This window comes from Pinus tabuliformis, chromosome 3_2 (genome assembly GCF_031772625.1).
Source record: "Pinus tabuliformis cultivar Carrire ecotype Pingquan chromosome 3_2, CPIR1, whole genome shotgun sequence".
Classification (NCBI taxonomy): domain Eukaryota; kingdom Viridiplantae; phylum Streptophyta; class Pinopsida; order Pinales; family Pinaceae; genus Pinus; species Pinus tabuliformis.
In genome coordinates, this window is record NC_142302.1 from 371,508,783 (window position 1) to 371,527,313 (window position 18,531).

Sequence of the window (18,531 nt, forward strand, 5' to 3'; positions counted from 1 at the left end):
CTTCAGCCTGATGTTCAATCTAGGTGATAATAGTCTACATGCCTTAGTGGAATCCGTATGACATGTCTTAGATCATCCAATCATGTGATTCTGATCAAACAATAGCAAATTGTTCAGTTAGGTTAATGCAACCGCTTCCCACCAGGCGCTAGATACTCATTCTTCTTGTCCTCGATGATGCTATGCAACCTACAAGAGATTATTGTTTTACCTACTCATGTAGCTGAGAATGCACTAGTAATTTTATTATCCTACCTCTACCAATGCACAGTGAATATGTTTCCTTATTTTTCCTAAAGCCTAACTATGGCTAGATTTGCAAGTTGGAAAATCCAAGGTGCGATACTCTCAAACTTGTTTTTCTCACCAACATGGGTGGATTTTTCCTCACAAGTGAGAACCACACCAACTATTTTTTTTTGTTTTCTTGAATTTGAATCACGTTGGTTATGACACGAACCCTATCCATTTCCAAGACATTGGCTTGCGGTCTACCCTTTCTTTTGGAGTCATATTGACAGGTAATATTTAGATTCACTCACCCAAGTCTGAAGGGTTTCCATTATACCTTTTATGTGTTTATGTGTAAATTTATACCAGGTTATAATCAACCCTTCCTGCTTGGGTTTCTAGGTAAGAGTCCTGGCTACAACTTTTCAAGTGAGGGTTTCCGATTTTTTTTTTTTACTACAACATTGAGTGTGCCAAGTTCCTTGTTGAGGTGCTTTGGTTCTATTCCTTTCCTACTCGATCTCAAACAACTAGGGTTAAAACTAGAAGATGTATTCATTTTATGAGAATGATGCTACGAATTTCATGTAACATTCTATGTATTTAGGCCAAGGGTTTTTTTTAAAGAACCTAGAAAACTTCCTCAGGAATATACAATATTTCCTTGCTAAATTTGTTATGGTTATGGAACAAATATATTATGATTATTACCATAGGCCTATGAAGTTGTTTTCAAAATGAATTCTGGTACCTTTTTATTGTTAAGCTCCCCGAGAGCACTATTGCTAAAATGCACAAGCATTCTTTTAACATATTCAATGTTTTTGGTATAGTAATGTTATTTCATTATTCTTTTGTTCACAACTCCTTATTGTGTATAAGTGTTACAGTCATAGTTTAATTTAGGTTGTTTGTATGAATTTGGGTCTGCATTACTCTGGAGAGGTTGTGTAAATAATTTGTACAGTTGTCCAATACATTTCCCTTTTTGTCAATGCAAGTTCAGGTTACATTCCTTTTTCTCACATGGAATTCTAGTTAATTACTATGGAAGTGACATGAATGAGAGGGTTTACTTATTAGAAAATTGTAGGTACTTATTTATTTAACATAATATCTGGGGATTTTTCCTAGCGAGGTCCCTTCCTTGTTGAGGATACTATCCCAATTCCTTACCTAGTTTCTTCCATTTATACATTGTATTAAGACATCGTTTAGTTCACAGATTTATTCCTCTACCTGAGGATTTTGATGGCATTTGATTCTTCCTCATGTGTTCTTAATATTCAAATATGTGGATGAGAATTTTTCTAGAATGCCCGATTATTTATTTTATAACTCGACGACCTTTTATCCAAACACTTAACTTGAAATTTCGTATTTATTAATTATTCCGTACTTTCGGTGTAATGTTCACTTATAAAAAATATGATAACCTAGATCTCCCAACTCACATTTTCACTTATAATACACCTAATCCATTCCACACAAACATTACCATATACTGAAACCACAGATTTCACAGAGAGGACTTCACTCCATTAACACAACCAAACATTAACCTTTAACATTAAATTTTACATGACTTTTCTCATGAACTATTTTCTTCTTTATTTCTAGCAGTATTCAATAAATCCTTCAAAAGCTAATATAATGATTTGATATGTACAGATATTCTCTATCTCTTTTTCTTTTCAATCAACAAATATAATTATATGTAAAAAAAAAATCTACATGAAAATACTTTGATTTACAACTTGTAATCAATGTTAATACTTATATGTTTCTTTGTCTGCCAGAAAATTACCAAAGAAAGACTCATTCTTTCCAACAAGTGAAACCGACTATTGCATCTAGGTCTTCCCCCCGAGCCTCTTAATTAATATATCAGTTCAAACATTGACTATTCTGTAACCCCAGGACTCCCAGTCCAGTCCAAAATGTCTTATTTGGGTTTCCATTGGTTCTAACCAGCTGAAGAAGACCCAACAATATCTAGTTTTCTTTCTTGACGGCATCTTGTCATACCGTTTTCCCCTTTCTTTCCTTTATGCACTCCTCTCCACAAGAAAATGTCTTTATCCCTGAAATATTTTCCTTTAATCTCTTCTGGGAAGGAAAGATAACTTTTCAACCGTCTGGAACCAATATTTTCCTTTTACCAGTCTTTCTATAGTCATTTCCTTACTATGCAGAATTTCCTTTTAACATATTTTTTTAATAAAATGACATATTTAAAAATTACTTTCTAATTACCTTAACTAACAAGTCTTTCATAGTAAAAGTAAATGCTAATTATTTACACGGCGAGGGGTTTTACTATATATATATATATATATATATATATATATATATATATATATATATATATATATATATATATATATAATTATTGATAAAATTATACATACAAACGAATATTATCTAGCACATACTAGATTTTAATTTTATGTGAAGTAGATTGATATAAAGTTATAATTTTTATTTAAATTGTAAATTTTTTTCAAAATATAGTAAAATTAAATTAGTTAGTTTCGATAGTTACTTTATTTGAAGTAGGTAGACTATCATGTTTTGAGTAGGCAGGTTATCCTGCTGTAAAATAGAAAGAATATTTTCTTATAAGTAGGTACATATAGTGTTGTAGAAAGGAGCTTTTCCTTTCTATGGCACAGTGGTTGCACATAAGTCAAGTGTCACATTTCAATATTGGAATCAACTTCATTTAATCATATTTGATGCCATTCAAAGGATATGATATTGTAGAATCTACATGTGTCCTTCTTCGACATCTGCTTCGAATAAATAGAAACTCACAACTCTAGATGAATCAACGAGTTTCCATGCATAGTTCTTTCCTACCCACCCACCACTCTAAACATTTGTTCAATGCCAGTGACTTTGAAAAAACAATGTTTTGTGGTTCAGACACCTCCATATCGCTGTCCAAATAATTCTTTATACCACAATATAATCCAAGGTATCCAGTTCACGTTAGATTTTATTTTTGAAATTAGATGGATAATTTTGAGGGATCGTCACTTTGTATTTCACATTTACAGGATGAGGTGATCGAGAGAATCCTACCTTCTATTCCCATCATGGAAATTTTTAATGTCACCCTTGTTTGCAAGGAATGTCACTCCACCATTATTTCCAACCCTTTTCTATGTGCCATATATTGTTCCATTCACACATCCAAGCCCCACCTATTTGTTCTAAGAAGCCCCTTATCTTCCAAAAATCGAGTAATAGGATTTGATCCGCTAGCCTCGAGGAAAAATCATATTGGTGTGCTTACGTTAATCAACTCCGAGAAATTTGAAGAGACTCGTGAGGTCTGTAACATTGTGATGAATGTTGAAGAATGGAATGAGATTTTATTCTACCTCGTAGGGCACTGTATTAACTATAGTTTTTTTAGAAACAATGGAAACCATGACACTACTGAGACGGGGGATGAATCAGTAGTGTGATCAAATTATACAACCCCTGACAATTTATACTTTTCAATCACTTTAGAAACCACTCATGTAATAAACATCATAACTAAATCAATGTAAAACATAATCATGACTATTCTCATACACGTGAAACATATATAAGACATAAATATTCTTTTTTTTTCCTTGGAAAATAAAAGCCTCGACTTGTTATTACATCACTTCCCCACAAGATTCCACTTGTAGGTTTATCATCTGATACTAAAAGGAAATTTTATCCCTTATTTTTTATTAGTTACCACTAAAAGGCACTATTTCCCCTACTCGTCTATTTGGCACTACTGAAAGGGGCTACTGCCCCTGAAATTCAAGTTACCACTTGCTAGCCTTGCTAATCCATCTTTGCATCCATTTACATAGTCAATTCAATAGGCTACTTTCTTTCATAAACAAATAAACTTATCACCTCAAATAATCACCAGAAACACCATATAGACATTGTTAGTAATCTCTAATTACTGATCAAAACACCATACACGCCATAAAGTCTCCCTCAACAATCTTTGATCACTAAAAAAACCACCAAAATTAATATCTGATTCAGCTCTAGTGCATACTAAGACTATGCATCTCATTGCACTAGCAACCTTTCACACCAATGCAAGCAACACAATTGCACCGTTGCACCAACAACCTCTCACACCAACAATCTCACACATTCAATTATGGTTATAAAGGAATTTGGAATGATATTTTTGAAATTAAAACATTAGTTATCTTGCACTTTTATGCTTGCATGAATATTTTATTTTTTCCTTCATATTACTTATTTCGAGTCATCTGAATATGCTCTCCAAGTTTCAAACTCTCGTTACTTGCTTCTATAAGAAAAACTAAGCTCAGTTATCAATTTTTGCAATTCTAGATTTTTATGAGGATTCAGCAATGCTTCATCTATTTTGGCGAATCCCCAAACACAGTGTTTCAACCAAATTTTCCTCCAAACATATCCATGCCACCAAACACCACCATTAACCTATTTATTCCTACTTTAAATCTTTAACCCTCCTCTGTTATATATGGCATAAGTGCCAAAATTATGTGGCCAACACATTCATGCTTTAACCCTTCAAACATATGCCAAAACAACTTTTAAACTCAATATCCAAGCTCCGGACCCTTGCATGATTTAACTCTTTATAAATAGCCATGCAATTTCTTTGTCTTAGGCTAAAAGGGCTTTAAAATACGGTGTTGACTCATTCTTGCTTACATTCAAAATAGGACCCAAAGTTCTTTAATATAACCTCAAAACATTCTTAGGCTTGAGAGCTTTATTTATAAAAACATTGCATATAAACCTTCATTGGGTCCCTTTATGTTATAGCCCTGAGGGCTTATTTAACATTGTAAATTGTCATTCCCTCAACCCTCAACTCCATACATAACAATGTCTTGGCATTTAAGTTTGGCCCTTAGATCTATTTTCCAGGTGCAATTCCATAAACACCTTCGGGGTCATTTGTCTAGGGTGACACACATAGTTGGTCTGCCTTTGCAACATTCCCATAGATCCTGCATTATTTTTCTATACACTATCATGCCCTAGATCTAATTGAGCTCCAAGTCTCTTTGTCAACCTTGCTTTATTTCTTCCTAGGTCTAGGGACCAGGGTAATGTGTCTTAGTTTGAACCATTGTCTATTCCCATGGGTGAATCACTTATTAGCCACGATGAGCTATTTACCCATATATGTTTGGCACCTAGTCATCCCAAATTCTCTACCTGCTACAAGTTTAAAACCTTGTAAAGAATCGATTTTATGGTAATGTCACACTGACATCATTAATGCCATGTGGTTCCATCTAAGTGGCAACACATGTCACTCAGATCTGGCCCACTAGGCCAACCAAAAGTGCCAAAAATGGATGCCACGTGTCTTCAGGTTTGACATAATTTTGTTTTCATCTTAAACCAATAAATGACTAGCACGTGTTTGCTAGAAAGGAGGGAGAAAAGGGCCCGCGGGCATTTGTTTTCACCATTTCCTTCGTTAAATTTTAAAGTGTCCTGGGACTTATTTCTTCACTGCTTCTACATCCATGTTGTCCTACCATACATTATCTTGGGCTTGCTCCTTAGCACACACAATTGTTTCTTCTGGGGATGGACCTTTGGGATGAGCTACTACATATGGCCTATTGCTTTAAAAAACTATGCCAATGAGAGCCTGTCTTGCTGCTATGTGAACTATCCACCTCCACTCAGGCTTGCATTATCTAGGGGCTCACCTTTATCTCCTACATTGGTTCTTCAAAGGAAACCTTCCACTGGGATTATGTGTTATAAGGGGCTCCACCATCAACCAATAAAAAATGCTTTTGTTTATTGTGATGTTGGATCATGTTCACTTGGTCCGTTGGATAACTTCTTTGCTAAAAGCATATTCTACTTTTTGTAACCCCTTCAAAATTACCTTGCTCGAAATGGTCCTTCACTAAATTAGCTGTACAATTTTGACCCTTTGGGAAACTGACTTTGACTGGAAATAACTTGTGATCTAGGAGGCTATTCCAAATCTTATATATACCATTGGAAATCTTCTTCAGTTATCTACCCATCTGAGTGGGTCCCAACTACATTTGTGGTGATATGCTATTCTAGAAATGGCACCAAATTCTAGTCACATTAACCAATTAGCTCTGCCACTATTTTTCACTAATATTCTTGGAAACATAAAATCTTTTCCTTTTCGATACATGTGGTGATCTTCCTTATTCTTATAATCTTCTCTCATTTTTCCATTCATTAATTTTGATCTAGATACAACACCATTAACACTTGTGATAGCCTCCTTATGCCAAAATCCTCCATATGCCTACATCACCTTTGACAGTAATAACATATCAATACTTGACATCGATTACCTGAGATCAATGAGCACCTCCTTTGAGAACATATTCCAACAACGACCCATCATCTTCCTTACCTTTTCTATAAATCAAAACATATTTCTAACAATTTCCCCCTTTGGCATTGATAGCAACACCATTATCAAACAAAAATAGCACCAATAATGAAGCAAAGATAAGCATAATTCACTTCTCTTATCTTCTTCAGATGTTGCTCCCCCTATGATGCACTTCTTTTATGTTGTACAACTTTTATGGTATACTTCTACTGGTGGAGTTCTCATTTTTATTCATCACCAATACTTCTCCTCATTTTTTCTTTCTTTGTTTTATATACATTTCCTCATTTAACATCAATGCTAAAGATACCAACATGTTGCCCCTGTTAACAATCTCCTACTCTCTTTTTGGTCCTATGGACCAATCAACTATTTCATCTTATGCATAAAACTTCATGTATCTATGATCTTATCTAAGCATCTTCCTTTATGTCCCATGGAGGATATATCCTAATCTTTTCCCCAATTAATGAAGAGGGATCTATTGCTAAGGCATATCATTCATGTAAAATTGATCCATGAGAAAAACCATGCCTACTAGTCCAAAGTCTCAACTAGGCTTATTATTGGTTTCATGGGCCCTAATCCAGGTTCAGTGTTAAGTAGCCAAGCAAATCGCTACACTGCTTGCCCTTTTGACGTCAATCCACGGAGCACAGAGTGAAGTCTCAGCCGAAGTAGCATGGGGGGATGTAGGAACCAAGTTTCTGCACCTTAAGATAGTTTTAATGTCGTTTTATATGTAAACCCTTCCTTCACATAGACCAATAAGCCCCCTAGGGCTTATCGATATACTTATCTTATTTGGCTTCGAGACCTTCCCGAAGGTTTGCAATCGTCCTTTGTGCACCCTAAACAAGCGATTTAGACACTTACGCACCTTTGTAATTACCCTTAATTCTGTGTGTACCCAAATTAGATTAAGTATTGGTTAACTTCAAGATGCAATATGATTACCTTCGTGTAAACAGATATTCTTACTTGTGTTCATATGACAAAGTAAAACACATAGATTTGTGCATTAATACAACATTAAATCATAAGCCTAATATTCAACATAACATAACCACATACATTCATAACAGAGGTAAAATAGCTCATACATAGATATCTCTAGAATAATTTCCTTTATTGATGGTTCAAATTTCCAGTACAGACTCTAACTTCCCTCTGCACATAGCTGTAGGGGTCCACACACTCAGCTACAGACTTCTATCCTAGGCCTCTTTACACTCAACTGTAGGGCCTCCTCCTATGCTAGGACTCTTCTCTCTTAGCTCTCACAAACCCACTACATCAATCAATTTCCAAAAAAATTCCTAAAAACTAAACTGCCTTAGACTCTTCTAAGACTCCCTTTTCATACATTCCCATGGTTTTCGAACCAAGGGTGGATCTCATCAAGCTGACACAAGATACCTAAACTAAGGGCAGAAACCCTTTTTGATTAGATAGATCTTCACTCTCTGTAACCACAAAATGTGGGGACTTTACATTCTTTATACAAAACTTGGGCCTTTAGCCCCAAAACTTGGGCTTTTAACCCCAAAATCTACGCTAGGGGACCCGTTCCCAACAAGCCCACAACAAAAATCTGGTGACTTGCCTCGAGTCACTTCACCGGTGAGGAGATATTGTTGTGAATACCTCATAGCTCCACAAGTACTACTGCAACCTCAATGGTACACTACATCACAGGCTTCTTAGCCTGCTCGACTAGCTGCTTCGTCGTTGGTCCTATGCTAACTGCTGTAATTTCTGCTGTGTCACCCGTAGACTAGCAAATTTTCTTTCAATGGAGGCTGAGAGCACATAGGCTTCCTCTAGCCAAGGCCCCAATCTGGCCTTCAGTACTGCCTCCTTGTGCTGAGGTGCATCCGCCTGTTCCTTTAGTGCCTTCGCTTCCTACAACTTTGCCAACTTCTGCATGATGGCGACGGTGCGTGTTGTCACTTTGACCTCTTCATACTTCTTTTGTAGCTCCTGTACCTTAGCTTCTAGCCTTTGCAGGTTGGGATCTTCCTGCAGACTGGTAACTACTTTGAGCGCCTATTTGAATAGTGCAACGCAATCCTTCACTGTGGTATTGACAACTACAATGGAATCTTTGACAATAGTCTCACGCTGCTCTTTGACTTTTGGTGGAGTCGAAGGCTTGGCCCTGAACTCAAGTTCTGTAATCTTAAGGTTCAGTTCAAACTGAACCTTATCCAGCTCTGTTCGTGCCTTGCACACACCTGCAGCGATCTTCTGGATTCTTGCATCAATTGGCGCATCTTCTAGGATGTTCATCTCTGGAAAAGTCGGGCATCCCTCAGCCACCACAACTATTTTACGCTCATTATTTTCTGTGACGTTCTTAAGAAGATCAATCGTGGACATTTTTTTATGAACATCTGGGTAGTTTTCACCTTCTGCTCACTGATAACATTCAAGGCATTTTGTTCTCAAACCTTTAGTTTCACGAGCACACCATCCTATAGGGTGTGAAGGGCTTCACTTGGAAGTGCGGCCAAGTTTAACCCAACATACTTGAGGGTGTTGACGGCAGACCTGTTAGCCTCTATTTTTGTGGTCAATTCTCCATTCGGTAGTGTGACAACTCGGGGATGCATTAAATATACCATCTCTATTGCATCTGAAGTTCTAGGAGCCAAACTTCACGATGCCATGTTGCCCCACCCTAAACTGGTCTGCACCTAAGTAGCCTAGATCTGTAGCTCACGCAGACTCGTTTGAATGGCGACCAAGGCTTGTTTTTGCTGCTGCTCAAACTACTCCAACACTTCCACGGTCATGTCCCTCACTGTATCACTGATATCATTGAAATCACCCTCTGTCAAGGTGATTGGGACAAGGGATGACTTACTAGCCTTGGACTTCTTCCATGACCCTACCTTCTCCTGCTCCCCTATGCGCTTAACCCAGAATGGAGTAGTCTCTGGGCCTACTCCTCCCTCTTCTGAGTGTTGCTCATCCTCCTCTATCTACGGAGAAGGAAAATTCTAACTCCTATTAGAGTCACTGTCTTCCTCTTCCTCCTCCCCTTTTACCTGCTTTTTGGCTGCACGCTATGCTTTGGCTTTGTCCTCGATTGCCTTCCTCTGCCTTTCAGTTAACTACTCCATATTTAACCTGACCTCTTCCTTCTTTTCCTTCACCGTAGAATTATTAGACTAAGTTGATAAGTCTGAGGCCATGCGCCATTCTACCAGCTAACTCTCCAGAACCGCATCGATTGCATCATCCGTCACCAGGCGTGGAAGATCATACCATTTTTTTGTGGGATCCTTCCATGCTCTGATGGAAACACAGTGGAAGTTCTCCTTGAACTCCACATATTCAGAAAATTTATCAAAGACAGTTTGGTGAGAGTCACGGCTTTTCATTGATTGCGGCATGGATGCTCGATTCAATGAGAATCCAGAATATTTTACTATCCTTGACCCTTTAGGGGTCCTTTGTGGCCCAAAGGGAAGTGAAATTTGCTGCTTCTAGAAGCTCTACTGCAATTGGAGGAAATTGATTATTGTCCGGTAAGTCCCAGGCAACCATTACAGTCGACAGAAACAACCATGCATAGTGGAAGGTATTTCTTTGATCTTGCGCTTCTCTACAATTCGCAAGGAAAATGCTACAGAGGTAGTGCGCCCAGTTAAATTATATGCCCACTGCGCACTCAGTCGCTAAAGATAAAACTGGTGTCGACACTTGTCTCACACGACACTTCCTCATTATTTTCCCCCACCAAGATCTGGGTGGCTATTTTAATCATGGGGTTGGTTATGCTGGAGATGGAGTAGCCGCGCGGCTTCTTAGCAAGCTTGAATTTGTGCTTCATTTGCTCGGCAAGGTAGCACTCACCCGTCTTTCTGCCAAATGTCATGGCTGAATTGAAGCCTCAATGCATGAGCAAAGTGATCCTATGGATCATCATGTTAGTGATCGATATCAGTTCTTCTAACCATAAACACTTATTGTGCACCAAGCATAATAGTTGCTTGATCACTCTCAAAGTTATGGGCACACAGTTGTAATGCGGCACCCATAGCAAGTTCAACAATCCTACCTTATACACCCCTTTTATCCATTGTCTTGGCTCAAGTGTGGTCACACCAAAGTCTTTATAGAAGACTTGGTGCATGTATGTATTAGTTGCCAAGTGGGGAAAATGCTCTGTATCTACCAGATCCCAATCCTGTAGCCTCAAATGGGGGATGCGCACCAGGCACGAACCTTGAAATATGATTTTTCCTGGTAGTAATGGTGTGAAAAGTGTGATTTTGTTCTCATTGATGTCCTTTGGTACCTTCACCTTGCATCGGCACGGAGGGACATATGCTGGCGGCTTAGAGATAGGGTCTGCCCCCTCAACGTCAATGTCTTCTGCCCCCATGTCTACATCTTCCACGCCCATATCGACATCTTCCATGTCCTCGTCAAGTTCTAGGTCTACTAACTTTCCCTTCTCCCATGAAATGGGTTTTCCTTTCTGCGGGTGCTTTATAGGTGACACGCGCAACAGTTGTGCTACTTATCCTTCTTTAGTTTTGGACCCTCTTTGGTTAGCATAGGCCTTGGCCTGGGTGACCTTGGCAATTTGGGTACTTTTGCAGGTACCTCTACACATGCTACCTCTGGGATAGCTCCCTCAGTTGCCATCACTTCTCCAACACTTGCAATATCCATGAGTGCAACATGATGCCAGTCAAGAGCTCTTGAGTTTCCTTTGCAATTTCTCAAACACTAAAATCACTACCAAAGCCTCGAAATAGTCAAGTTTCATGCATGCCTGATAGCAAAACACCTTAACGGTCATCCATATGTAATTTATAGGTGATTTTGAATTTGAATCCGACTGTTCAAATATGTTCATAAATGCTAGAGTGGCAATAGATTTTCGAAGGTCTTGCTCTTAAATTCTGACTTAACTGCCACCCCCCCACTCCATTTAGCCATTTTCCCACTACCAAATCATGAACAGTGACCATAACGATCACTTTCCGAGTGCCCTGCGTGGTCTCTCCTTCAATAGCGCAGCTCCCCTCGTGCTTTTGCTGACATTGTGACAATTCTTTATTCCGCGCAGTACCCCAACCGTGTAGCTCTACAACTCGGGCAGTGTATCTTATAGTCCTGCGCCTCCTTTTAGCTACCTGGAACGCTAATACTATGCTTCCACCATATATTCATCTGGCTAGATCCCCAATGTATAGCTTCAATCGGCTACCATTAACCTCCATGGGAATGGCTCTCCATTCAACTTCACCAACTAAACTGCTCCATGATCGGTAATCTCCTTGATGACATAGGACCCCAGCCAATTCCTCCGAAATTTTCCTGGAAATTTATCAAACTCGTTGTCATATAATAACACTAAATCATGTAGCTTGAAGGCACACATTTTGATGTGTTGATCATGCCATGCCTTTTTGCGCTCCTTTTGAACTTGCTGATGGAATCCAACAAGAAACCTATCTTCTTCGAGTTCTGTCAGTTGTGCGAGCCTTTCTTCCATGGCCCTACGATCCGCCATTCCTGTGAATTCTAATATGCACAGATTAGGTATAATGTATTCCATTGGCATCACAGCTTCAATGCCATAAACCAGTCTAAAAGGCATTTGTTGAGTCAACTTCTTACATGTTGTTTTGTAATCCCATAGCACTGAAGGTATGTGCATATCCCAGTCATTTATTTGTGCATTAAAAAGCTTCATCAGTGTGCTCTCCAATATCTTATTACACGCTTCTACTATTCCATTGGCCTATGGGTGATATGGCATACTCTTCTTATGGTTAACCTAAAATTCCTCTGTCAACACGCTGATCGTTTCATTAAGAAAATGCGTATCACTATCACTCATTAAAATTTTCGGACAACCAAACCTCATGAGAACTTACTCAATGATAAATTTTGTTGTCGTTACACTTGTACAGTCCTTCACAGTCTTCACCTCCTCCCATTCGGTTAAATACTCAGTTGCGTTGATGATGTACCACGCACCCGTCTTCCTTCCTGGAGACTGAATTGGTCCAACAAAGTCAATCACCCACTTCGCGAAGGGGTGTAATGATATCTACAAATTCAGAGGTAGCTCATCCCTCTGTGATGGTTTGCTAGTCCTTTCGCATGCATTGCATGCCCTACAATACGATTTTGAATCCCTATGCAGTGTCAGCCATCACAACCCAGTGCATATAATCTTTTGCGTTGTTGCTTTTCCCGCATAATATCCTCCCACGATTCCTCCATGAGCCTTAGCGAGGAGGTTGTTTCGTTCAAATTCTGGCACATAACGTTGTAGTATTTCAAATAATCCCATTTTATACAAGTGCCCTGTAATGATAGAAATGTCTGTCGCGCGCACCACCAATTCCTACTTTTGTTGGCTAGTATATCCTTCTGGAGTCATTCCCGTCATTAGGAAGTGTATAATATCTTCAAAGTGATTTTTCGCGACGCGCACCGCAAAGAGTTGCTTGTTAGATAGTCCTTCCTCCAAATTAGTAGGCTCCTCTCCTATTTCAATGCGTGACAGATGATTCTGTCCAACATTCAATTGTCCTGGTTTCACAATAACTTCAAAATCATATTCTTGAAACATCAACAATCATCTACATATTTTCGTACCCCCAACACAAGCTTGCTCCCCAAGTAATTCAATGTAGAATGGTCTGTATACATCTTGATGTGTCCACTTAGCAAGTAGTGCCTCAACTTCTGGAGCACGTATAGCATAGCCAGACCTTTGCACTCTGTCATTGAATAATTCCTTAGATTTAGCTAGCTTCCTACTTTTGAACACTATATGATGATCCAATCTCCCTCACCGGCCTGTGTCAGTACTTCTCCTAGTGCAATACATGACGCGTCCACATGCACATGAAATTCCTTCCTGCAATCCAGGAAGACTAAGTTTGGCACAGTGACCATTTTCTCTTTTAGCACATCCAAGCTCCTCTGACATTCCTCATTCTAGTATAATGTAGAATTCTTTTTCAATAGTTTCTCCATTGGCTCAGTAATCTGGGCATAGCTTTCGATGAATTTTCTATAGTACCCTGTATGCCCCAACGTCGTGCATAGCTGTTTCACACTTCTTGGTGCCTCAAAATTGATTATAACTGTGATCTTCGCAAGGTCCACCATAAAGCTCTGTCTGCATACCATGTGACCAAGAAAGATCCCACAAGGGATGTAGAACAAACATTTCTTCAAATTGAGAGTGATATGATACCTTCAACATGTATCCAGCATCAAGCGTAGACTTTCTACATGGCGCTTTACCTATCCAAACACTGTCCAATTATCAAAGTATACCTCCAGAAATTTGTGAATGAAATCTTTGAATGTTGCGATGACTACGCGTGAGAAGATCAGCGGCACATTCTTCAGCCAAAAAGGCATCACAGTATACTAGAAGGATCCCCATTCAGTAGTGAAGGTCATCTTACTTCTATCCTCCAATGCGATCTTGATCTGATGGTACCCCGAGAACCTATCAGTAAACGAATATGCTTCTTGGCTACCAACATTATCCAGCACCTCATCAGTGAACGAAGTTGGGAAAGGATCATGCACACAGGCGTCATTCAACTTACTAAGATCTACACATATCTGTATCTCATCATTCTATTTCTTGTCTTGAACTACCATTGGGCTTACCCAATCACACTCTTCTACTTGTTTAATGATCATGAATGCAAGCATTTTATCCAACTCCAAGTGGACCCTTTCTTTATACTTCGGGTTGAGGTGGTAAGGAATTTTCTTAACTAGCTTCGTGTCTGGTTGTAGAGTGATCTTCATGATGCCCAAGTCCCCTATTATCCCTTTCAGATCTGAAAACTTCGTGGGGAATAGATCCTAATATTCACGGATAAATTCGGTGACCTTATCTACTATTGCATCATCCCAGTAGTCTCTAATCTTTGTGAACTTCGGCTCTGCCTCTGTGCCAATGTTCACCTATCTAGTTTTGAGTGGCTCTGTGATGTCTGGATTCTCTATTTGCAGTCCTTCAACTTCACAGTGACCTTTAGTCTCTGGAATATTAATCTTCCTCGGTTATTCATCTTCTTCTTCCATTGTCACATTGCAGTACTGTAGTGCGTGGCTCAGTTGGGTAGTCCAATCAAGTTGAATCAAATCTAGAGGATCCTGCGATATCCTAAAGATCTCTTCCTTGATCTCCTACAATGCTTCATCAATACATTAAAACCCATCATCAAAGCTAAACGTGATAAAAAATCCTTGGCACAAAACATCCCATTCTTCAATTCCATGGTAGAGCTCTATCTCCAAGTACCAACTCATCTGTATAACATCCAAGGTATGAAAGAATAGATGTACCCACTCTAGTTGAGGCTCCACTCCATACACTTCAGTCCATTTGGCCAAATGGTCCCATGGATCATTCCTCCTATCATATTTTCCTATTACCTTCACTTGTGGGTAACCAAACCACACTCTCATCATTTTTCTGTACACGCGCCAATCATCAAAACAATCCTTGTGTGTGTCCCACCATATCACAAGCATAGCGCATAGTGCCCAGTCCAAGGCCTAGAAGTGATGATTATTTGGTAGTTCTCTCTAGAATGCATCCAAAAGGTTATCAACATCAATTAAACCATCATGGTAAGGCAGATTTATTACCTCTGACGATACACAACACAACGACTTCGTCATCATATTATAATGAAACATAGATAATTCATGTAGTCGATTCTCCCAATGCTCCAACTCTTCATCTGAATCTGATGTACAGGAACTTTCGCGGTCCCATGCAATAAACCCATCTATTGTTGGATTCAACCAATTTTGATATCGCGTCATTATCTTGTAAATCTGGTCCAAATTGTCATCACTTTCATAATCGCGGACCAGTTCATTATAGTGAAGTCCCTCCGCATGGTCTAGGGCCACCACTACACGGAGTGATTTCTTCTCAAGTATCATCTTCTACTTCTTCAAATTGATTACCTCATTCATGTCAGTGGCCTAATCGATCCCAAGGAGTGTGGGGTATGGATTGTTGTCATCCACAATCTCTATTACTTCAAAATCAGCTAGTGTGCCCACACCCTCAGTATCAACCGTTACTCCATGTAACCTTCCCATGGGGATGATTTTCTGCTAATTCGCCATCCTTAACTGAATCAGAGACCAGTGTAGCACAGGTCTCCCCATTCTCTCCCATGACTGCTTAGACAAAACATTCGCGTCTGACCCCAAATCTAGAATAACTTGATCCATCTCATATTCTCCTATCTACGCAGTAAGCCTCATCTCACACCCCATTCTCGTCTTATGCTTGCCAATAGTTCTAACTACGTGTGGTCCATCTGTAGCATTTTCCTTACCATCACACATATTGATTAGCTCCTGTAGTCCCTTCACAGCCTTTCTATTGTGCAGTAGCTTCATACGGGTTTCTAAGAAAGTAGTAATCATGGAAGGGTCTATTTCTTCAGCCGACTTCTCTTGACTTCTTGAGGTAGAGGCCTCAACAAAGATTTTATTCACTTCCATAAACATTTCTCTTGCACATTCTAGATCAAGCCTAGTCTCTTTTTCTGGCACTTTGTAGACACACTCACCTTCTTCAGGATGCTCCCCCTTATCTGCACCAGTCGTCACTCCACTCCGCAGCACAGTATTTACCTTAGGACCTTCCTTGAAAGGCTCAGCCCTCATCATCTGTAGGTTCTGACTAAGCTGTAGAGGCTGCACCTCCTTTTCACGTATCTTAGCTAACAATATAGGGCAACCCTCCATCGCGTGATCAAATTGAGTACAATAGCGGCATGACAGATGCATCGGATTTAGGCAGTGTTGTGTGTAGTGTCCTCATCCCCCACAGTTGTAACAAATGACCTGCCCTCGACCTCTACCAGGTCCTCCTCCACCTCATCCTCATCTGCACCCCTGGTACTTGCCTTACGCTCCCCCAAAACCTTGCTCCGGAGGTCAGGTTTTTACCTACACCCTATATGCAAGCGTCCTATCCATAATTAATTTGTAACTACAGAAATTTCACTCATCATGACCTATCGATTGATAGAAGCTATAGAAGAGTTGTTGTGGTGTCTGTATGAATTTTGCAGCAAATGGTAATTGTTTGTTGCATGTTTTCCAACTACCTAACAGATAACACGCCATAGCGTGGGCCCTGTACTTGGCCCTATTGGAGCTTCCGGCCTCAGAGGAATTGGTCCCCTAACTACAACATAATCTGCAAAACCTGGACAATGATCTTAGTCATGCCCCTCGCTTTTGCACTTCAGGCACCAAACTTCTTTGTGCACCTCAGACCGAGTTGTTCTATCTTTCTTTAGACTCTGCATTTCTAGGCAAAGGTTCTGGAACTGTGCATGAATCTACAATTTCTAAGGTTTTTGCTTGGGTCCTATTTTTTTGTTGTGATAGTGCAACCATTAGATGAGGTGGGCGTGAAGCCACAAACCATTCACTGTGCTGCCCATCAATCATGTTCATGTTATTTTCATGGATTATACACTTCAGTCTCTAATCTAGTTCGCAGGGTGTCTCACGAGGCTTCATCATGATATATTTGAATCCCATAATTGATTGTGCTTTAGACTTAGGTCTGTTGAATTCCTTTTTCAGCGCAAACTGGATATCTGCTAATGCAGTCATCAGGTTATCAGTACAGTACTTAATGTACCACATTAGCACATGATCCTGTAAACCACTAACCAATGTGGCTTTCTTCATTTGATCATCAGTGATACCCTCAGCTTCCCATACAACCTCCGTGACGAACCAAAACTGGTCTGGATCTTCATTTCCCACGCCCTTGAACATAGGTAGCTTTATTGAGTTCACCATATTGAACAGTGGTGGAGGTGGCAGTGGTGTAGGTGAAGGTGTATGCGGTGGAGGTGAATATGGAGGCGGTGTGGGTGGATGGGGTATTCACACGAACCCTTGCTTTATCAACCAAACAACGCTCTGTATAGATGCCTATACTACTTCCTTGTCATCACTCAGAGGAGGTTCAATTAGCGGGCTATATTCAAGGCCTTTTTCCCCTTGTTCCTGAATGTCCTTCCACTTTGTGTAGCCCTAAACATCAAGGAAGCTACATAACCCACTTTTCACACAAGAGCATCTTAATCCAAGTATTTAACGATTTTAAATACTTACCTCGTGGCCCCTTGAAGAAGCGGTGTTCCGCTTCACTATAACTAATCGAGGTATCGATCACGAACTCTGTCATGAACCCTCCTATGATACGATCAATTCAATAATCGACAATGCACATGATCTTATCTTCCAAGGCTTCTAATCCCCGCACTAACTCTAGGGTCTAGACTATTAGACCGTTAAGCCTTCACCTTCCTTGGCCGTCTGCCCATTTTGCGATCCACTTGTACACTCAACCAGGAAGGAATGGAAGAAGATCTCATGTATCTCTGTGTACAGGTAGCTATCTAACCATTTTTCTTTTGTCAATCATGGATTCCTATTCTCTTGCACTATGAATTCGTGGATCTTTCTATCCAAACAGTCTTTGATCTCCTTTTTAGTTGGATTCCAGTGATGCGACATCACACATCTCGTTATGCAGATCCTTGTGCTGGCAACATAACCATTTATTGGCTTGATGGCCCCTGACCCAGGTTCAACATTAATTAGAGAAGAAAATCCCTACACTACTGGCCCATTTAGCATCAATTCCCGGAGTGTAGACTAAAGACTCACCCGAAGCAGTATGGGAGGGTGAAGGAACCAATTTTCTTCACCCTAAGATAGTTTTGATGTCGTTTTATATGCGAACCCTTCCTTCACATAGATCGATGAGCCCCTTAGGGCTTAAACATATACTTCTCTTATTCGGCTTCGAGACCTTTGCA